The sequence below is a fragment of the Leuresthes tenuis genome, unplaced genomic scaffold (assembly GCF_036924035.1).
Source record: "Leuresthes tenuis unplaced genomic scaffold, fLeuTen1.0.hap1 SCAF_18, whole genome shotgun sequence".
Taxonomy (NCBI): domain Eukaryota; kingdom Metazoa; phylum Chordata; class Actinopteri; order Atheriniformes; family Atherinopsidae; genus Leuresthes; species Leuresthes tenuis.
This window is the reverse complement of record NW_027325372.1, coordinates 23,344,058-23,367,094: the sequence shown is the minus strand read 5'-3', so window position 1 is coordinate 23,367,094 and position 23,037 is coordinate 23,344,058. Positions and strand designations below refer to the sequence as shown.

General features: G+C 39.0%; 1 protein-coding gene across 2 annotated transcripts in view; it reads right to left on the bottom strand.

Annotated features, from left to right (window-relative positions):
- The window catches only part of thrb (thyroid hormone receptor beta), a 127,868-nt gene extending 105,506 nt beyond the window's left edge, over positions 1–22,362 (bottom strand). Inside the window, exon 1 of one of the 2 annotated variants that reach the window (XM_072370585.1) lies at positions 21,955–22,362. The gene's annotated coding sequence lies outside the window, so the exon portion shown is untranslated. The remainder of the gene's footprint in view (positions 1–21,954) is intronic. The other variant, XM_072370586.1, reaches the window with a different exon arrangement.
- Positions 22,363–23,037: the final 675 nt, after the last annotated feature.

The window sequence follows — 23,037 nt, the reverse complement described above, 5'->3', positions numbered from 1 at the left end:
CACAGCATTTCAGTTTAGTTGAGGTCTTGATTTTCTTCAGTTCATTGAAGTTTGTGAGCATTTGTTTATGCATTACTGCCACAGCATCAGACAATCATTCTTTTCTTTTTCAGCCTTTGTTTTATATTTGCTGCTGTGCTTGGGATCATTGTTCTGTTATATGACTCAATTTCAGCCAAGCTTTAGCAGTCATACAGATGGCCTCACATTTCTAGAATACTTTGGTGTACAGAGAATCTCATGATCAAGTCAATGACTGCAAGATACCCAGGTTTTGTAGCTGAAAAACAAACCCAAATTATCAGTCCTCCACCACTGTGCTTGACAGTTTGCGTGAGGTTCTTGTTCTAAAATGCTGTGTTTGATTTTCTTCAAATATGGAGCTGTGCATCATAATCAAACATTTACACTTTGGTCTTGTCTGTCATTGTTCCAGAAGCTTTGTAGTTTGTTCAGATGCAATTTCACAAACCTAAGCTGTGCTGCCATGTTCTTTTTAGAAAAAAGCTTTCCTCTGCAACCCTTCAAAACAAGCCATACTTTTTCAGTCTTTCTTTAATTGTACTGTCAATAACTTTAAAATGTGATGTCTTAAATGAGGCCTGTATAGTCTGAGATGTACTTCTTGGGTTTTTTGCTGTTTTTCTGACCTTGGGGTGAGTCCACTCCTGGGAAGATTGACAGCCGTCTTAAATGTTTTCCACTTTTGAGTAACCTTTCTCACTGTAGATGGACTCTAAATTGTTTGGAAATAATCTTATAACCCTTCCCAGATTGATGGGCAGCAAGAGTTACTTCTCTAAGACAATTGCTGATGTCTTTTTTCCTTGTTATTGTATTCAGTTGAATGTTTTCCACCTGTGAATAACCTTTCTTTCTACAGAATGATGGATTCCAAATCATTCAAATGCCCTAACCTATACTCCTCCCTGGACATATGGGCAGCAACAGTCATTGCTGATGTCTTTAATCCTTGGCATTGTGTTAACACACACCTGAATATTCCAGACAGCCAAAACTTCTGTTTTCATGGAGCAGGTACCTACATAAAGGCTTAGAATCAAGGGTGTGTACTTTTTTTTCTCTTTTTTTTTTTTTAAACGTCACTGAAGTGTACCATTAAAGAAGAAGGGAAATAAATCATAATAGGTAGATGGAAATATTTCTTTTCTGAGTATAACATAACAAAATTGATGTTAACTTATAGTAGCTGCTGTGGCTAGGCCAAATTTGCTGAAATACATGGGTTTAGGCATTAAGATGAACGATTGAAACAAAAGCCTTACAAATAACATTCCAACACCTGGTTGTAAACTTATTTTTCAGATTCTTAAGAAACTAGAAATAGAAAAAAACCCAAAACATTTAAACTTTTGTTGTCTTTTGGAAATTCCTGATTCAGCCTGATGTTGATCAGTTATGTTTTAATTCAGTATTCTTTTGTTTTGGAAACAATACATGATGTTCATGTTGCATCGGGCTGAATATGCAAAAGCATGCACATATTGCATCAGGTCTGAATGGGTTAAACATTATACATTGTTTTCAAAGTTTATGTTTTGTACAATTCTACAGAAACAAAGGCAAGAGCCAACCGGCAAAAACGTGAACACCACAGGTGATTAAAGCTCTTGGAGAGCTTTCATAATGCTCCCAGGTTTAAATTAGATTCTTAGAGCTTTGGCTTGACTAGTTTGGGCAAATTGTCAAACTTTAACAATAATAACTTTGAGTCTTCAACTCCCAACAAAAGGCATGCAAGAGCTCCTCAAAGCAGCTCACAAAAATAATTCCCCAGTTCCTCTGGAAACTTAAACAATCAAGTTTGGTGAAAAAATCGGAAAGTTAGGAAGTTCAAACAGAAAATTCTGCACAGTGTGCAAAGTTAAAAAAAAAAAAAGATGTTGAATTTCGTGAGGCAAACACCTCCAAAAAACAAGTTGTTCATTGTTATTGCAACCTGCACACGAATAGAGATGCTAAAGCTGCCCCTTATGATTCAGGCAGAGGGTACGTGTTGGAGCCATTTCTTGGCAAGCAACAAGAGAGCTCCATCTCTCAGTCTTTAGTCAAGGCATGTGAGGTGAAATTAGAAAGTTTATAAACAAAAGAAGCAAAAACCAAATCCGATTGAAGTTATAGGCTTATGAAGTGATTTCACCTCTAAAGTCCTAGCTGGAGTCTCAAATCAAGTCAGGCTCAGTCAGAATAATAAAAGTGTTGACAGTTGACATGAACCATAAAATCCAAAGTAATTCATAGTGGGAGGGTAAGGACCTCTACTGGGGTTACTTTTCATGCAGGGGGTTTGAACCCCAGTCATGCACATGACAGGTGGCAATCTAACCACTCCACTATCCAATCCCATATCCAAACATAGTGCAGACAACCTTCTTACACAAATGAATAAAAATTCTCACTGAAGTAAGATTAGACTCATTAATGCGTAAGATAATCAGCTCATAAATGCCCAGTCAGAAGGGCACAGAAGGAATACTTTCCAGTAAAGGGCAACATTTTCTCATTTTATTGTCATATTGTCGCCTCAGGCTATATACACATTTAGTTTAATTTAAAGGAATTTACTTGAGACTTTTCCGCTGCTTTGCAAGTTTGCATTTAAGCCTATATAAAATTTACATCTTTGAATTTGGCTTTTCAATAATTCTGCTGTGATTTTACACCATTAGGCTTCCACAAATAATATTTGGAATGAAGTGTTCAGATCAAGATATCAGAAAGTGAACAAAAATTCATGTTTCACAAAGTTGTATACAATAGAGGGACACATAATGGATTAAGAAAAATACAATGTTATTTGCATGTAGGAAAAGGCTACAGCTTTTACTGAAAATCTGAGCATCGGCACCCTGCCCGTCCTTCATGTTGGAAAAATTATTTTGGCTATCACGTGCGTGTATATGTGTGTCTGGTTTTCTGGAAATTGCTGCACAGTTTGCTTTCTTCACTGAACTTTAAATTTGTATGCTGCACAATAACGTCTGTGGCCAACAGCAGTGTTTGAAATCAACTCTTTGAGAAATGTCAAAGAAATTTTTCTTTTCAACTAACAACACAACACCGCAAAAAAATTTGTCAAAATGCCAATTAAAAGCAGCCAACCTTAAAGCAAGTTTAAAGTGCACAGCTGAACTTTAAAATAAGACCAGTTCATTCAATACTGCAAAATCAGTGTTTCCCAATATGGACCTGAAAAGAGTTCAATATTTAATAAAAATAAGACTGAATAAATTACTCTAAAAATCTATACATTGACCAATAAGATGTAAAATAGCATTAAGTTACTTTAGGCAAGGCAAGGCCTAAAGTAACAAATTGTGCTTATTTGTAGAGCACAATTCGTACACAAGGCAATTCAAAGTGCTTTACAGCTACATAAAATCACAAGAAAGCAAACAAAATCATTCCAAAAAACATAAAAAACAATAATTGATTAATTAATTAAATCAAGTCTGATTGGAAAGTATCAAAAGCATTGTTAGAATGGCAGGTTTTGATATGGGCCGGTAGTTGTTCAGTACTGTGGCATCAAGATTGTTCTTCTTTAGAAGAGGCTTAATGACAGCAGTTTTTAAGGCCTTTGGAAATGTTCCAGTCTGGAGTGAGATGTTAACTAGATGAGCGAGTTGTGTCTGAAGACAGTGAAACTGGAGGGTTTGTTTACTGTAGCAAACAGGACACGATAGTTGTTACTGTAGTTTTTGATGATTTCAGAAAAATAACTCTGCTTTGTTCAATGCAAAGTATGGTTGAACACGCATAGCTTTTCTTTGTAAATCTCATAAGGAACCTAGAGCTTTGACTTGCGCCATTTCCATTCTGCACTTTAAGTCCCCTTCTGCTAAACACCAGGGTCTTTTAATAACAACTATCGTTATCATCATTGTGATTATTATTTTGAAGTCGATTGGGGACATTTTTTCATCCCCATTCATTAAATGAAGCAGAAAGTGCAGTGTTTCACTGCGCAATAAGGTCATTCGAGTCTTTTCTGTTTTTTATCAAACATCTTGCCTTTTCATATTGTATTTCTTTTGTACTGTCCTGTTAGTATAATGCTTTGTCTTCTGTTTGCTTATTTGTTGGTTGGAATTTAAAATAAACATGACAGTACCAAAAAAAAAATATAGACATAAAAAGAGGTAACAGAGACAATAATGTGACAGAATTATGTTTTGAATGAGGAAAACTACCTCATATCATCTAGAAATTATTCTCATTGGCTGATTTTTCATAATTTCACTTAAATTTCATCGTCCACATCTCCAAAAGGTAGTGTTGTCGAAATCCAGTCTTAGATGGCAATGTATGTTCTAGCATGTTCCATAGTGTAGGGCAGCGTCCACGTGACATAATAAGAACCAACATTCATTAAATATTGATAAAATGTGTAACTTCGAAACATGTATCATTTTTTGCCATCCAAACCATGTATGTTGTAACAAGTAAACCTAACCCCACATATGAAATGTAACCCTAAACATATTGTCTGACTTCTAACCCAAAATCAATTGAGGACCAACCCAAAGTAAAAGTAAGTAGCGAGATGTTAGAAAATGACATCATGACAGACGTTGGGATACATTGAGTGTCTCCTAAATGTTTATAAGATTAATGTTAATAAAATAACAGTAATGGCTTTTTTTAAATGACTTGCATCCAAATACAGTTGCATGCTTACAGCTGCATGCAATAAAAGCCTGGTCCAAAGCTTTTCAGACCACATTCCAATGAAAACTAACAGACATACGTTTAAGAGTCAATTGTTTTCTTTTTAAACAGAAACAGATTTCTGTTTTAGACTCATTCAATGTTCATTTTCATAGCCAAAGCAGATTCCAGGGCATGGAATCGATTACAAATATACAATATACAAACAGCTTCTCAATTCGTAGTGAAGGACAGATGGAAGACTGTGGCAGAAGCACCAAAGTCTTTTGTGTACTTCTCAGCCATTTCCTCCAAATCAGGCTGAATCATCTGATTACTTACGATGTGTGTATATCTAATTGGCCTTGTGTCCTTTGGACCAATAAATTAAAAGAAAAAAGTCTCACTCTGTATTCTGTGTCCTCCCTCTTTCTTTCCATTTCAACTGACTATCACATGAACAAACCCACGACAGAACAAACATTGACGTATTGATGATAAATGTTACATAGGGAACAGGAAAAAAAGGAAGTGACACAGGAAGAGAGCAAAATGACGGGGTGATTCAAGCACAAAGTAGGTTAAAAAAAAATAATAATAAAAAAAAAAGACAAAGCAAGGATGGCTAGTCAGCCTGTGCTACTGTTTACAAGTATACAATACATGTCTATAGAGAGCAGCATAACAGCAAATAAGAAGCAAGAGGGTGAGTCTGTCAGTGTGTAGCAATCAGGCTGCAGTCAGAGAGCTTTCTTACTGCCTGGTTGGGCAGTACACTTCCTTCTGAGTGTCTGGCTCAGAGCTGAGAGAAGGGTAAGGAAGTTTGATAGAAAACAGCATAATCCCATCCAAACACAAGTCAATGTTCTTTTCACTCTTTTGTCTATGTTATGTTATGTTGTATGTATATGTTATTTATCTGGATAAACTACCAATAATGCAAGATAAATTACTTGATATTTCAACCAAAGCTCAAAGAAATAAACGCCCTGTGTAATGTCTTGATAAATCATGTTTTCATTTCTCCTTATGTCTTCTCTTTGTCCGTCTTGTCTTTAGGTCTCCGCCTTCCCATTTCATCCCTGCTCCCTGATGACCTACCTCCCTCAATGTGTTTCACCTGTGACTGATTCTGTTTTCCCCTCCCCTTTTCCCTCTCTATTTTAGTCTCTGTGCTTCCTTCGTTTTTCGCCAGTTCGTCTTGTCTTGTACAACGTCCCAGCATTACTCTGTCTTGTATTCCTAGTTACCTGATTATCGACCTTGAGCCTGTTTTTTGACCACGATTATTGCCTTACGTTTTTGTACTTTCGCCTCAACACTTATTGTACTATCTAGCACTGTCTAGTAAACAGTTTGAACCTCCACCATTATCTCTGAGTCTGCATCACGAATCCTTCTGTGTCCACCCTGACAGTGTGAACTGGCCACAAATGGATTCGGCAGACTCAGACCCTGTGCACGCCACCATCCAGTCACAGGGACAGAGACTGCACAGGCAAGAGGAGGAGCTGTGCGCTCTGTGTCAGGAGTTCCAGGCCACAAACGCCCGGCACGAACAAGTGGTGGCTAAATTTGGTGAGCAACTCACCTTTCTGACGCTACACGTTAAACAGATGTCTCACGATGTTCCTCCAGGAGCCACAGGCGGGACTCCTGCACCGGTTTCAGCCTCCTCACCATTCTCGCCTGCGGCCGAGGGACCTTCGACGGTTTCGGTATCACCACAGATCCCCATTCAGCTCTCCTGACCGGAGAAATTTCTTCGGGACTGCCGGCCATTCGTTACCCAGTGTGAGCTTCACTTTGAGCTTCAGCCCATGGACTCTTCCTCTGAGTGAGCCAGTGTTGCTTATTTCCCACCTGTCCAGTAGAGCGGAGGAATGGGCTACAGCGGAGTGGAGTAGAAGATCTAATGTTTGTGATACTTTCATCTCTTTACAAACGCATTAACCTTAAGACATTTCAACAGATCGCGCCGGGTCGGGAGGCTGCCTGTGTGTTGGTAAACTTGAAGCAGGAGAGAAGAAGTGTCGCTGATTATGCTACTGAGTTCCGGACCATCGCCTCTGACAGCGGACCGGCTTACAGGTTTTCCTACCGTCCTCCGGTTCAAGAGGTAGCTTAGAACGTTCCTAGAGCGCCCCCTGCCGACTCGGAGGACCCAATGCAACTCGGATGCACGCATCTGTCTGCAGAGGAAAGACCGCGACGCTTGCTGGAGGGCCGGTGTTTTTACTGCGGGCAATTGAGTCATCTTTATGTTTCCTGTCCTGCAAAAGGACCTGGCTCATCTACTTGGGAAGTATTGTTGAGTCAGGTCAACCTTCCCAAAATTCCTTCTCGTCCACCAACCATAGTAACAATTTCCTCTGCTTGTTTTACAGGGTCTCAGGCGGTGCTGGTGGACTCTGGAGCAGATACTAATTTTATGGACCAGTCACGGCTGGCTGAGCACCTCAAACTATTCAATTACTCTGCCCAAGCCATTGCCGCATAAAATGGACGTAGGCTATGTCAAGTCACTCACATCACTCAGCCAGTCCAGTCCACCACCAGACCACCACACTGAGATCCTACCTTTTGTTTTGTTTTGCTCACCACAGTACCCCCTGGTGTTAGGACTCCCATGGCTCCTAAAGCATAACCCTGTTTTTAATTGGAGATTGGGCCAGGTTCTTAAGTGGGGAAATAATTGTGCTAAAAACTGTTTTTGTCTAGATAATTCTGTTCTCCTTGGGGAGATCTCAGGCGTTTCGCTTAACATTGACTCTGACTACCTTAATCTCTCTAAGGCTCCCCAGGGCTACCTAGATCTCAAGGAGGTTTTCAACAAGTCTCGTGCTACCTCTCTTCCCCCACACAGACCATACGATTGTGCCATAGATCTCCTGCCAGGCACCTTCCCACCCAAGGGAGGCCTTTACTCCCTTTCTGCACCTGAATCACAGGCCATGAACAATTACATTGACACTTCTCTGAAAGCAGGTATCATCAGACCGTCATCCTCTCCTGCTGGTGCAGGGTTTTTCTTCGTGGACAAGAGACGGTACTCTTCGGCCCTACATTGATTACAGGGGTCTTTATGAGATCACGGTCAAGAACTGTCACGTTTATTTTCCGTTCCATGTCTTGTCTCGTCATTTCCTGTTTTATTTTGAAAATTCACTGACCTTCTCCTCTCGTTTCAGGTATCTTTCCCTTCCTCCCGTGTCAAGCGTCTGATTGTCTTCCTGATTACCAAGTGTTTCCACCTGTTCCCCTTGGTCCCTCATGTGTTCAAATAGTCTGCGTTTCCCTTGTCTTGTGCCAGTATGTTGTCTCCTTTTGAGCTTCATTACCAGCCCGTTGCCTTGCCTTGTCTTGTCTTGAACCCACAGATTCCACGAGCCTGCAGGGAGCGACTCTCCTGCAGTGCTGACTTGTTTTGTAATTTATTCTTGCTCCATAGCCTTAGTTTATTGAACGGTAAGTTTCATAGCTTTGTTTTTCCTCCGTTTTCAAGGAGTGATTTTTCGTTGTTACGATTCATCCGTTAAAGGAGAGCTTTTAGTTATCGCTAAAGTTTCATAGAGCCTCTGTTTTATTAAGAGTGCACCTTTGATTTATTCCGCCTCATTTTGAGAGTGTGCCTTTGCCTTGTTAAGTGTTCCTAGCTTTTCGGTTTTCCTCTCAGTTTGGAGAGATTTTATGTTTGGTAACTTTCATAGCCGCGCTCCTCCTCCACATTAGATATGGAGGAGAGCGCTTAGGAGTTTTATAGCCCTTTTCTTTTGCGCTGCCGGGAGATCGCCCTGCAGTGCCGTGATCTGCTGTGTTTGTTTATTCAAATAAAACCATCTTGTAACCACACGACCCTGCATCTGAGTCCCTCTGGTAACTGACAAGAACAGATACCCGTTCTGCATCAACTTCTCCAACACCAACTCTTCGTTAAAGTCCCAGAAATGTCAGTTTCATGTGCACAGTGTAATTTCTAGGGTTCATCGTGTCTGAGGGGAGGATTCAAATGGACCCTGAAAAGGTCAAGGCCATCGCTGAATGGCCCATACCTGAGAACCACAAGCAAGTGCAACGTTTCCTGGGATTCGCAAACTTCTACAGGAAGTTTGTGCACAACTTCAGCACTGTGGCCGCCCCATTGCATGAGCTGACCTCTCCAAAGAACAGGTTTGTCATCCCTGGCAGACCAGGCCTTTAACAAGTTGAGACACCTGCTGCTCATCTGCGCTGGTTTAGACTTGGCTTCTTAAGGATCTGCAGGAGATCCAGTCTTCGCCAGTTTGTTCTCACTATTTCCGTGGTGTTTTTTGAGAAAGCTTTCTGTGTTTAACTGTGCCTTTCCCCATGTTATCAGTTTAACCTTGCTTCTCCTTCTCCCCTACCCCCTCCTTCACTGGACCTCCCTGGAATCATAGTAAGCGCTCACTGAGCGACATATCATTCAACATTGAATACTCCTGGACCAATCTAACTACTCTCTCTTCTTAGAGATAGTCACTGGACTAGATTCACTGGATTCACCTTTGAAATCACTTATATTAATAAACCATTTTTTATTTTCCATACCTCAGTGTCAATCTGCTTTTGGTTTCCACCTTGTGTGAATAGGCTATTTCATAGCTGTGACAACCAGTATGTTTCTACCAAAGTGGAGTGCTAAGTCGTTTCTGAGTCATACTGACCAAAGTGCCTGTATCAGTGCCGTAGTCGGAGTGTATTGCAACTGCATCCTGTGGAAACAAGGAGCAAAGCTATTTTTTTTTTTTTCAACACACTGACCTATGACTCATTCAAGTAGAAAAAGATACCCAACTCAAGGGATGAACCAATGTTATTTCATCACATAACACACTGCAACTGTGCAGTGTTTTCTATAATAATAAGAAAAAAGAAAAGACAAGTGGCAGACCTCAAATAACTATCTCCAGCATATAAATATCATCTGAAAGTGATGTCCTTCAGAATTGGGGGTGGGGGGGAATCCAGCAAAGACCTGGAACAGGACTTGTGAGATCCATCTGTACCTTCAGTTGATCCATCTATTGTTCACTGAATCCTCATCAGAAATGGTTTCCATAAAAAGGTGGCTGTCAAGAAGCCATTCTTAAGGATGGAAAACTGGGAAAAAGACTGACACAACAACTGAACTAAAAATCAGTGGCAACAGGTCTTATGGAGTGATGAATCCTCCCCAGAGCCCGGACCTCAACATAATTGAAGTAGTGTGAAATCATCTTGACAGCGAACAGAATAAAACATCCAAAGAAAAGCTTTGGAATGTCCCTCAAGAAGCCTGGAGAACTATTCCTGATTACACAATACCTTCCGGCCTGAATTCACGTTACTCCAGCTTGAAAATGCCAAACACCATTCAGCACCCAGAAAACACCTTTCTTGGTGCGGCTCATTGTGCTTTGGGTATGACTCCCACTAGCGGGAACTGAGAGCCTGCATAGGACTGAGGGCACTATACATGGAACCGAATACAGACAGCATTGCATTGCAAAAGCATGAGCGACTGAACCATCTAGCCAATGCAAAACTTGAGTACTTTACTTGACTCAGCTAAAGTTTGAACTTTAACTCCTCCAAAACAAACTGCACAGAGACCCAAAGATTGCAGTAAACTAATGATATTCTTAGAGCCTAACACTTTGTGAGGAAAATCAGCTAAAGTCTTGGTATAAACGCAAACGATTAATTGTAGTATTAATCTCAGAATAGTATGCTGCAGTATATTTCAGCCAAACTTTCAATACATGCTATCCAGGGTATACTATTTGATGAGCCATGATCATTATACATTAATTACCAAATAAGCTGAAAAATGCAAAGGGAGCAAAAACCATTTGGTATTCAGTCCTTGGTCAAGGACAAAGCAGTATGATTCAACCTGTCAGTGGTAGGATAGCAGGCTGTTGAGCTTTGTTAAAGAAAAGCAGGAGAAACTGCATGATTCCACAAGAACTAGCTTCCTCCTCTATCATTTCCATGAAATCACACACTGAACCAATTATTTGAACACACCCAGTGTGCAATGAAATCCCGATCGGCTCAGTTTTTGTTGCTTAACTAGTGATTATTTTATTAGTTAATATAACTATTTCTAATTTTTCTGTTTAATTGTTGTTTACATCTCTGCTCAGGAGTTGGGATGAGGAGTGTGAAAAAATAAGTCCATCCCATGTTTCAATGGCTAGTACAACCACTTATAGCAGTAACCATTTGAAATAATTATGTTCTGTATGACATTATTTCATTTCAGTGAGGTTTATAGGCATTCATTCATCCATTTCTCACTCAACATCCCACCACATGGGTTGAGGTCTGGACTTTGACTGGATCATTGCAATTCCGTGGGAATTTTCATTTTCACAAATTCTGTAGTAGACTTGCTAGTGCTTTTCAGATTATTGTCTTGTTGAATTAACCAATTTTGGGCAAGTTGTAGCCGTTGGACAGATGAAGGCATATTTGATATTCGAACACTGATGTACAGAGGAGTTCATGGTAGACTAAATGAGTAAAAGGTGCCCAGGTCCTGTGGCTGAAAAACAACCATATAACCCATCCCTGATTGATGGGCAGCAACTTCTTCTTTAAGTTCACTGCTGATGTCTTTCTTCCTTAACATTGTGTTAACACACACCCAGCAAACTGCCAAAGCATCTACTTCTATAGAGGAGGTCAGACTTTATTATGTCCTGATATGTAAAATCTGACTGCAGTTTACTCATATCATATTACATCAAGTGAAAAACCAATTACAAGGACATATTTATTGGCATCTATCCATTTATTCATACGTTTTGTCTTCTACATAAAGAGAGCACTATAACTTAGCCTTTGCAGCAAAGTTTGCAACTTGGCTGAGAGCACTTTTTATCTACTTGTTTATGAATCTATTGTTGAAGAATAGGCCTGAGATAACACCGATGGGGTGTCAGGTGTTGGTCTACAACAACAAAAAAAGTGAAAATCTATATGGATTAAAGTAATAAGGGTTATTGTTCAGTTATATAATAGTATAGTATATAATATATTCTTTTACCAGATCATGTCTTTACTACGCCTTGGGAACAAAATGTTTAAACTGTTTTTGGAGGATAAGTGATGTAAATCATCTGACAAAGAAGAATGTTAGAACAGATTCATTAAAACAAGAAAGAAATATGTCCATGAGGTTCATATTTAAAAAAACTACAAAGCTTTCGATAAAGTACATGCACAGATGGGATTCACAACACACAAAGTCAACAGCCTGAGTGTAAATCAATGGAGAGTAACTGTTCCATTCTTTCTAAACTATTTTGATACATTACAATAAAGAAAATAAAAAATGTGGAACAAAGAATGACCCCTGCACGAAACAATCAATTCATAGTTTTTACTGTTATTCCTCAATGGGGCATTCCTTATTTTTTTTCTTAAATGTCAATTAAATATATGTATGAACACTAAAATAAGTGTAGCTTTATAAATTCAACCAGTTTACTTTTCATAGTTACTCATTTGAATATGAAATAAACAAAACTGTAACTGAAATTATGCATTTCATTTCTTGAAACTGAGATGGAGAAATTGGTTAGGGAGTTATCAGGGCGTGACATAACCAATGGCCCCATAGCCTGGTGCCAGTAAAAGAACATGTTAGGTATGTTTTGGGAATTTTTTTGTTACCAGCTGCTGGTCTGATTGGGCCACTGACATTGGATCTACACTATACACACGCAAGTGTAGGAAAAATTACATTCTTTCATTAATAGTTTTACCTGAATCAGTGTTCATAAATAATGCCAAGAGGAGCATAAGTATCTGTAAAAAGAAAAAAATGGGTAAAATTGTGACACTGACAACACAGTGCAAGCCTATTTCTCAGTTTACCACTCTGCAATAGGATATATGTGCAAGTGCAAGCGGCACTCCAAACTACTTGTTCAGTAGTCCAACTGCTACTTTATGAGACCTATTGTTTAATAGTTATGATTACCAAATTGCAATTTCCTAAGTGTGTGCATTTAGATGCTTCAAAAGGATGTGAGGATGATGATGGAGAAATGCACCCACCTATGAGTATGCATGCTGAGCTGAGCAATTGTGTCCTGCAAATAGAGGGCCAATAGTCATCTTTGGAATCTGCCAAACTTCAGCAGAGTAACTGATGTCAAAATACAAGAGGAACTGCATTGATTTTTCAGATGGAGTGTCCTCATTAAATGGGTTATGCTGGAAAACACCATTGGCAGCAGTGTGACGTATGTACTGTTATAATCAAAAAGTCCACATATAACATGCATCAAGAAATTAGGCAGTGCTGTGTCTGAAATGCATTGCAAACAATCTAACAGGCCACAAGGTCAAAGTAACTGGTCTAAATGAGAAGAATGTAGCCTATGCTTCAGCCTTATACTTTAATTTTACTCTTTGTAATATCACAGAATAGTTATAATTTTATCTTATTTTGTCATTAAATAGTGAATCTCGTTAACTATGATCAATCTCCAATGTTTTAAAAATCAGTGTATGATTAATATCAACAGTAATTGTAGATACATGGAAGGATGTAGTAAAATCTGATTCCCTGACCAAGGGGCCACAGGCAAAAAAGTATTATGTTTAACTCTGGATAGTGAATTGATTTTATCAAAGGGGGGCGGCAGAGACTGCAGCTGCCATTGGAAACCTTTTTTCAGACTCTGGAAGCAAAGGTCACCAGTGGCTAAGAAGGACTAATTACATTGATCCTCATACTTAAAACACCAAGAAAGGAACAGCTTCATTACCCTGCCAACACAGCAAATCTGTGTATTTTCCACGTAAATCTCCACCTAGATCAAAATATCACAGATACATACATTAATTCCCACTTGCATATTCATTGAAAGGCTCACATAATTGAGCTTGACTGTGGGAAATGAAAGCAGTAGCAATGTACACAATCCAAAGATGATAGAGGCATTTGAATACAACTATTTTTGTTTATAAATTACCAGTGCTGTGTGCAGTAAAGCAGTATACATAACTATAAATCATCAAAACAAACAAACAAAAAAGGGAAGCCACTTTTAAATAGTACCTAAAATAGTGTCCTCAAACTTAAATTAAAGCAAAACTAGGATAAAGCAGCTGTCACCCCAGAATGAGGCAGAGTCATATCTATAATTAACGAGATACAGTTATGGGCTTGGTGAGATAGTGACTACTTGCTGGACAAGTTGTTGAACTGCTGTAGCAAGCTTGCTAACAAATAATTTGCTTGGCGGCAACAAAGATAAATATTACTATTAAGTCACAATAAATTATCAAGCCAAATTAAAAAGACACATTTGTACCCTCAACATGTCCTAACAGTCTGCAAGCCATGGCGATGGAGCCATGGAGATGGCACAATAAAGGTAAGCAACTGTATCTTCCCCTATGGATGGGTTTCTGTGCAACGTCATGATAGGGCTGCGTGTGCAACCAAGGGGGAGAAACCAGCACTCAACTCGGTTTGCTGGGCAGGGCCAAGCTCCTTAAAAAGGGGTGATAATCAGTTAACTTTGGAAATTACCTAAATTACTAATCAAATAAAATTACAAGGGGGATCACAGCCATTTGTCAAGAGCAGAAGAACATTGAGGATTCAGGCCAATAGAGCAGACGTAGGTCCTGCGAGTCCCAAAGGCAGTAAACTGCTGTGCTCACTATGTGTCTTAAAAGCAAAACTATGATCTTATTTCATGGGACCCATATATAAAACTTCACAGAGAACATAAACATGTGCATCTAAGGATTTGCCTGCACACATATTTTCCTTGGTAAAAACACTTCATGACATTCTCAGTTATGTGCATTAGGCTATGCATTTATTCACTAAGAAATGTGACAGCCAGTTTAGTCTGAGACAGTGGCTGGAACTGATTACATTGTAAGGTCAGACAACAGCATGGTCCTAATGTTAATGCTAGTCCTAACTATTTGTGGAGTAAGGCTTTAAAGTTAATGGGCATGAAATGTAAGGAGCCAATGAAATGAAAAGCTAAGCCAAGCTAAGAGGAGGAGTTATTCAGGTGCTACAAGTAGCTATTACAGCATGCAAATCGAAGTGTCGGAATGGTAATGCATTCAGTTTCTATTTCAACAATTTTTTTTTTTATAAATGGCACAGCATGCCACCAAGTAGAAAGAGTGCGCAGCCATTAACCCTGACTAACTGCTAGCCGATACCATCTCACCGAGCTATCGGGGTTGCTAGTGGCTGTAGCTGATAGGCTGTCTCTGTAGCATCTGTGGTTAGGTTCTGGCAGTTGGCGAGCAGTGCATTTCTGATATTGCTGAAAGCAATAAATAGTACATACACTATCGATCTGATACTTCCACTGGCACTTATCCTTGTATAATTTAGCTTCCTCTTATTAAGAAATCACTCTCTGGTTCAAAGAACTAGCAATACCAAACCACAGCAGAGCCAAAGTAAACATCTGCTAGCAGTCTACGATACAGGTGGGGCTAAATTACTATATTTATAGATTGCCATTTCCTGAATGTGTAAAAAGGTGCTAGGTGAGATTTTTCTTTTTATGTCAAAATCCTATAAATGTGCCATTTTGAGGAATATGTGAGTTTTTTGGAGAATTAATAACTGCTGGAATGGGACTTCAACTGTGAAACTCTTTATTTTGACCAGGCCAGAAAAAGAAATGATTGTAAAATGAATTTGTGAAAAAGGGAAATGTATTGCCAATATCAACAGCATTTAAAAACAGATTAGAGAATTTCATTATAATTCCACAAGTACATGCAGATCTAAACTTTTATGATTGCATTTTTTTTTTGTTTGTGTAACCCACTTCTGGGTACGTACTCGTCACCTCCTAGGTTCATAGGAGCTGAGAATAACAATAATAATCACAGCACACAGATAAATGTACCTTTTCACTTTTTTTTTTTCTTAGTTTGAACAATTATTTAGACTGTGTACAGTAATAACAATACTTATGGGCCCATTCTTAAGAAAAGAATAAACAAAAAATGTTTGAATTGTAATTAGAATTGTTAATTAGAATTAAAACTAATTAAAATTAATTAGTTTTAATTTAATTAATTGTAAAATTAAAAGAAATAAAACTCAAGATATACATACAAATTATTTGACCCATTTCCAAGCAGGTTACATTTGGTTAATGAGCTTATCCAGCCAAAGACCCATTATTTCTGAGCACATATGGGCATACCTGATGCTGTCAAACCCGATGAGAGAGTGTTTAGTTGAGAATGAAGAAAAAAGATCACATGATATGTCTTAAATTTTGCTCCAATAACTATGCTAACACACTACATGGGCAAAGGTTTAAATTCAAAGTGTGCCATGACTAAAATGCAACATACACCTAAGACACTTAGGTTAGTTATTTTTGAAGTTCACAGAAATGTACACAGCTTGGTATGAACCAAACAATTCAACTAAAGTAAGGGAACAAACTGCACCTCGTTAATCATTCGTGTCACATTTGACACCTTGATGGCTGAGCAGACATGAACACAGGGGAGATTGTTTTCCTCATTCAGTAAGGCACGTTACATTGCTCTTGTCTGTGTGCCATGTGAGCAGTTGCTTCTGACAGCTGCTGAGTATAGTATGTACAGCCAGCCAAACATCATACCATACGCCATAGTCTGTCAAGACTACAGCCTCCTTGTCACCGTCTTATTTTCAAGACTGCTGTAGTAGGATATTCCAGAGACATGCTCCATTTCTGACACACCATAACAATTAAAGTTTGGACGCATTCAGTTCCTCAAGGGTTTTCCTACATTTTCATAATTATCAAAATTGTGAGTAAAAAATGAAGACATTTGTATGAAAAGAAACATTGGTAATAATCTGGTAACTCTTACAGACACTACAGGCGATATCTATCAGATTTATGAAGTTGCCATCCAGAATAGTATTTAGTTAACAAGTGAGGCCTCTCAAATGTAATTGAGTGATAAGTGATGCAAGATGAGGAGATGCTATTTTAAGTTTCACCTGTTGAAAGAGGGCAGGTGCTCAAAAAATAACTAAACAAATAAAAATACGAAACATCTGTCTATCAAAGTTATGAGCAAAGTTCAACCAACCAGAAGAACCAAGCACATAAAAGCTCAATATACAGGACTGCAACTTAGTTGAATTGTCCTCACTCCTAAAACCCTCCCGTACTACCAGTACAGGATGCCGATTGATCTAAACAACTGAGTATTGGACAAAAATGGACAGCTTGGAGCCTTTAAACAATGGATCTCACTCTCAAAATGCAAGAAGTTATCTTCCAAACCCAACTTCTGAGTAAACAGCGGAGTTTGTATCTGAGGAGTGAGTTGTTGTCTTTCATTATGATGGGAGTTGGTTCAATCCCTAACCTCCCAAGTCTACATGTCAAAGTATCATTGGACAAAAACTCCATTTTACCTTCACTTGTAACTGACTTTGGAGAAAAGTTCAATTAAAGTAATGAAAACACCAAGGTATTTTTCTATTCTATTCTATAATTGCTGTAATTTCTTATTGTATGATTGCAATTATGTCATCATGAATTTAATTCTGCTGTAATAGTTCAAGTCAGAGCTAACTGTTTCCATGTGTGGCGGGGAAGTGGTTTTGGTTAATTGATAAGCCACAGCAGGTTGTTGAAAAATCTTAATGAAAAAAGAAAATAATTTCAAAATGGAGAGAAAAACATCTTCCAATTTCAAACTACTTGATTTTTTTGGGTCTGGCACACACATAATTTTGCCAATCCCACCTCTCCCGCCACATTCTTCTGAGAAACACTCATATACATAAATAATAATAATAATAATAATAATAATAATAATAATAATAATAATAATAATAATAATAATAATAATAATAATAATAATAATAATAATAATAATAATAATAATAATAATAGGGCTGCACGGTGGTGTGGTGCTTAGCACCGTCGCCTCACAGCGAGAGGGTTCCAGGTCCAACTCCCGGCTGGGACCTTTCTATATGGAGTTTGCATGTTCTCCCCGTGTATGCGTGGGTTCTTTCCGGGTTCTCCGGCTTCCTCCCACCGTCCAAAAGCATGCATGTTTGGTTAATTGGTGTCTCTAAAATTGTCCTTAGGAGTGAGTGTGATCATGTGTGTGGTTGTTTTTATCGTTTGTCTCTCTGTGTGCCGCTGTGATGGACAGGCAACCTGTCTAGGGTGTACCCCACCACTCGCCCAATGACCGCTGGGATAGGCTCCAGCCCCCTCCCGTGACCTGACCGACAGATTAAGCGGGTATAGAAAATGGATGGATGGAATAATAATAATAATATTTTATTTGGCGGCACCTTTCAAGTCACCCAAGGTCACCTTACAAAAAATAAAAGAATGAAAGATATTAAAACATTAAAACAAAACATCAACATAAAACAAGTGAGGTCTGTAGCGATTGACTCTGCAGAAAGTTGGTGACCTCAGCGCACTATGCGCCTCAGCATCTGCTGACCCCGCTCTGTCATTTTGTATGGCCTACCAGTTTGTGGTTGAGTTGCTGTCGTTCCCAATCACTTCCACTTTGTTATAATACCACTGACAGTTGACAGTGGAACATTTAGTAATGAGGAAATTTCACGACTTGACTTGTTGCACAGGTGGCATCCTATCATGGTACCACACTGGAATTCACTGAGCTCCTGAAAGCGACCCATTTTTTCACAAATGTTTGTAGAAGCAGTCGGCATACCTAGGTGCTTGAATCTATACACCTGTGGCCATGGAAGTGATTGGAACACCTGAAATTAATTATTTGGATGGGTGAGTGAATACTTTTGGCAATATAGTGTATATATCTCAATCTGAAAAACATTATTTTGGATTTTAGGGATTGGATTTTTAGGGATTTTAGTTGCTTTAGCCAGGACACATGGGGAGCAGACTATCAGTTAGGCAATAGAACCACCCCGGCCCAAAACAATTGTTTAAAATTCCTTTCTGTCCGTATTTAGTCCCTAATGACCTGCCCAGTCGTATGTTCAAGAGCTCACAGTTCCATATTTTCCCTCAGAGTGCAGGCTTAACGTTTCAAAAAGTAGAACAGGTGGCAGAGCTTCAGCCATCAAACTGCTCTCCTGTGGCGCCTGCTCACAGTTTGGATTCTGGAGGCAGACATGCTCCCTCTTCTTTATGTTGATGTAAATCTGTTGCACATATATGAAATGCATTCTGTACTCCAAGTTAGTACAATGAAAGTTGAATATCTGCTGCTTCTTTGATTCCCATCTTTATCTGTATGCATAGGAATAAGATTAAGAATATGGTTGCCCCTTGCTGTAAGGTGCTGCACTTGCTTTCAAAACTCAAAAGTGTGTTATTTTGTTGTTGGCAGGTGGGGAGCTCACGGCTTTTTTGCAGCAGGGAAGATGTACAAGCACTAGCCCTGCCGGTAAGAAGAAGGAATGGCTGTTGTAAGTGCCAATAACAGTTGTAAACCATAGCTGAATTGTGCAACGCTCTCAGGTATTGATCCTGCGGAGGGGTCGCCACAGAATTGTGTCACACAAATCAGTTTATTAAACACACTGAATATTACCTTTTCATCACTTTTGCTTTCTGTGCTTGGATGGAAGATAAATTAATCCCTGCAGAACAGAAGTGACCATTTTTCAATAGAGGTGAGCATTTTTCAGTCACAAGATATGACTGGCTAAAATTAATCTTTGTTTGCAATAACTTACGCTTCAAAACTATACAGAAAATACAATAGATCTGTAATTACTGTGGAGGTTACAAGAAACTAATTAGGAACAGTTGTGATGTTACAGATTTGTGCAATAGCAAACTGTGAGAAAGATTTATGTCACTAATATGTTCTGCTGTCCAAGGGCAGAACTTGTTAGCACTCCAAGTAGGCTAGCTATAGCCTTACACACCAGCAGGACAGGTCAACTATTTCCAACAGAAAGTAGCTAAACTCTTTTCTATTATCTATGTTCGCATAAACTGGATCTTAATACAGCAGAATGCCCAAATAAAGATGCTCTCATTCACACATTTTTCTTTTTCTGCTGTCAGACGGAAAAACGATTTGAAAGAACACTCAGAGTTGTTCTGCAGAGATCTCTGCTTGGGATGGATGCCTTGTGTCAGTTAGCTGTGTTAACGCACCAAGCCACGTGCTGTACTGCTGGTGCACTTTGCTCGGCACAGCAACAAACCACATTCCCACATTCGGTCTAACGGGGCATTATACAGTACAGCAGTTGCATATTTCACAATGAATATTTCATAACTGTGATACTACTGTATGTTACCTAAACAGGAAAACCCAAGAGGGGATAGTCACAAATTATCAGCATTATAGCATATTTCTGTGTTTTGACCTTTCACTCCAGTCTGAAGACTTCAATAGTAATTTACACTATTTCTGAATTTACCTATTAATCAGTTCTGTTTAAAAATGGATATGCAAAGTTATTCATTTGGTATTGGAAGTTTAATTCATTAGGAGATTTTTGTGCAATCTAAACAATTATGAGAACATACTGCTCCTAAAAAGTGATCTGAAACATGAGTTTTACCATGAATGTTATGCTGTTGCTTCGGTTGTTGTTCATCTTGTATAACATGACGGCTGCATGTATGGATGTCACGGAGACACGTTGACATCCATTTGATAGCGATAGTTTTTGTTTGTTTGTTTGTTTGCTTTAATAATTTTTCCTAGCTGTAAACAGAACCCAGTGCATACATCTAAGATCTGATGATCAGCCCATTCATCAACATCCTTCTGTATGTAAAAGTAGCAACTGTCACGGCAGGGGTGGGGTAGCCAAAGGGATAACAACATAGATATCTTATATTTTCCAGCTGTTTGTCCTGGTGTCACAAACTGCTTCTACAGCATGCTACAACTACAGTAATACCTGTACTGTAGTCTGCAAACACAAGTTTTGCTATATGAGCTAGTGCTGTGCAGACAGGGGACTACAAACATGAGCATATGAGCAGGCAGCACGACCTAAAATCCCTTCAGTTGACAACTGATGCCATAAAGCAAAATGTACTTTTTAAAACATGCTACATGCACCTCGTGTAGTCATAGTTTAAATACTCTCAACCTATACCACACACTTCCTCAAACCCAAAAAATACTGCCCAAGTCCGCTTGCTTAATCACAGGAAAGCGCACTTATATTTTCTGACAGACCACGAAGAAGGCATCACTCATATGGCAACATGTCACTCATAATGCTAACTACGGCAAGAACTAAGGACGATTAACAACTGTACGCGTTAAATAACTTTACACTTGAGAGGGAATCGCTCCACGGACATAATGAAACACGCCGATTAAAATATTAGCAAAAAAAATTATTCAAACTTCAATTCGTGTAAAGGTAGCGATATGATTAACCTTTAAGCTCAATAACTGTGTAAGGAGCTTGTTTATGTCGCACACCAGATGTTAGTTGAGGGACGCAGTCAAGTTCAAGTTGCCAAATGCTAGAGCCAAGGTGAAAGCGGAAATATGCAGAATGTTCTGACACATGTTTACGGCAACACATATAAGAATGAACCAAGTCATGCCACAGTATTATTAGAAACTGGTGGCTTTGGGCTACGAAGCAACCGAACATGGGCCCGTAAACCAACTCACTTAAGTTATCATGAAGGCCAACCCGGGTACGTGTTCGACTGTACAAAAAGAACCTCGTCTCCAATATCTGTCAATTCAATACTCTCTTACTTTTTAACGAATTGATCGTCGATACAAACGACTAAGATGAAATGGGCTTAATTATTATAAGTCCATGTACAATTCGGCCTAAATAAAACACAAAATAAATGTACTTAAGCATGAACTTTTGTGATTTTTTTCTGTTATTCCTGCTACTTCATTTCGATTACATACCATCGTACTTGCAGTGTTTATACTCGTATTAATGTTCAAATATGTCTCTTATAAAAGTACTATCTAAGATAAAATGTACCCCGAACTGTTCCAAACATTGTACGAATTTTGGAGAGATATAAGTCAGGTTCTTTCGGGAGTGAACCATCTACAGATTTGACAAGGTAGCGTTGAATTGACGACATGTTGAATGTAGTCCGGTGTACACTGTTCGCTCAATAGGACATAAAAGACATTGCTGGGTGTTAAACATTATTAACATTCAGACTCAGAAGCGCAGAACATGTCTACCTGGTGTTTGAAGCGGCTGGCAATGGCCAGACAGCTGTCAAAAATGCCCCCCACACCCCTGCTTGAAAAAAAAAGGAAAAAAATGCAACGTACCGCATATGCAAGACGAAGCTCGTGTCCAAATATCACTCGGTGTCCCAACGCCTGTGCATTCCTCCTCAGCTGGATCCAGTGTTGATCTTCGTCGGCCAAACTGAACGGGACTCAATACCAGAGTTTAACCTGAAATGACCCGCGCTAGTGCAAATCAGGCGAGGGCTACAGACGCGCGCGTGTGCATGTATACTGACCAAGCGGAGAACAGAGAATGCAACGTTGTTGAACAGTGTATGCAACTACGGCAATCAGTGCCCTGTACACCTTAAAATTTGAACATGGAGCCGAAAACAAGCCTTGCCAAACAAGAAAAAGGGGGTGGGGGGGGGGACACGACGACATAGTAATCTGCCTGACAATGTAGTGCTCCAATTTAACGCTACGGGGAACCACAGTGAGGCAGGCAGAGGAAGGAACAGAGCAAATTAAGCCTCGCCCTTGATACAAACTAGAAAGTTTTTTTCTCTCCCCCCCAACAGTCGTTGACACTATTACAGTACGTCGGATACATGCTGTCAGGGCAGGAAAGATATATAGATATATTTATGTGTGTGTGATTTATATATACATATACATACATACATACATACATACATACATCATACGTAGATCTAACCGAAGACCTTTGAGTGGCATCAAATATATAGATGTAAAATTCGTGGTCGTGACAACTTTAAGGCTGTAAATGTCACCAAGATAGCATGTTGTATTCTGAAAGGAGTTTCTTTTTAAAGTGCAAAGATGTTATTTGCTCTTTTATCTTTTAATTTCCTGTGGACAAAGAGATATCTTATTTTGAAAGGCAACAAGGTAAAAAAAAAAGAAGTGTACTAGATGTACAAAGAATTTGAAAGGTTCTTGTATGTAAACTTAGCTCTGAAGTTGGTTTATATTCGTTTCAAATAAAATAATAAAATAAACCCCTCTAGACCATCAGTAAAGGTTTTTTATTCGATTTGATACCACATATGCTTTCACATGAAAAAACATTTTGAACAGTTAGCTCGAAGAAACTGAAATTGTCTAGATTTAATGTGGGGGAAAAAAGATTGTTGTGATGGTAAAGCAAAGCCAGAAAGT